The sequence below is a fragment of the Penaeus monodon genome, chromosome 33 (genome assembly GCF_015228065.2).
Source record: "Penaeus monodon isolate SGIC_2016 chromosome 33, NSTDA_Pmon_1, whole genome shotgun sequence".
Classification (NCBI taxonomy): Eukaryota; Metazoa; Arthropoda; class Malacostraca; order Decapoda; family Penaeidae; genus Penaeus; species Penaeus monodon.
In genome coordinates this window covers 27826502-27827372 of record NC_051418.1, presented here as the reverse complement: position 1 = coordinate 27827372, position 871 = coordinate 27826502, and positions in this window count along the sequence as shown.

Genomic DNA, 871 nt, shown 5'->3' with positions numbered 1-871 from the left:
CGCTGCCTAAAAGATAGACGGGGAAGAAAAGTAAGAAAAAAAAAGGGAAAAAGTAAATGAAAATATTAAAGAAAAACAACTTTTCGCAGCGCAAAAGATAGGAGGAGGGACAGATAATGATAGAAAGAAAGATAGATGGGAGAGAAGAAAAATGTAAAGGAAACGTGTAAGAAGGGCAGAACAAAGATAGGAATAGGAGAAGAAAATATGAAAGAAAGAGTAGATAAAAAAAGACAGAAGAAAAAAGTGAAAAGGTCCAAGAAAGAGGAAATTGTAAAACAATAAACAAAGAAAAAAAAATAAAGTGAAGACATACCACCCGTCACCCAAGAAAAAAAGGATAAAAAAATAAATAAAACCATAATATCAATAATAAAACAAAACTGAATACATTCTAGCAACATCGTCCGGAGGGTTACGTTCCTGCCCTCACTCTGTAAGGAAACCCCCTTGTGTCGTATTCTCCGTTACAGCACCCTCTTGCCCCATTCCGAACGTGGGGATTCTCGCAGGGAGGGAATCCTTATACTCTTTCGTTCGTGTGGTTTCCTGTGTGTTCGTGCGAGTCGATATCGCCATTATGGCAATGGTAGTTCCGTGTCCGTTGGTCATTCCTGATTTTCTTCGGTTTGTCAGCAGGATTACTCGAAAAGGAAGTGAAGGATTGTGGTGAAAGTTTGTATGGGTGGTGATCACGTGTCCGGGGTGAGGTGGTGAGGGTTTGGTGGTGGTGTGGATAAGAGGATGGATCTGGGGTGGAGTTAAAGGAATGTTGCTCAGTGGTGTCTAATAATCATAGATAGTAGGTCTTCTAGCTGAGTGATGTTCGTCTTCTCTTTTAAAAATGTGATAAGCGGGATACTGATTGTGT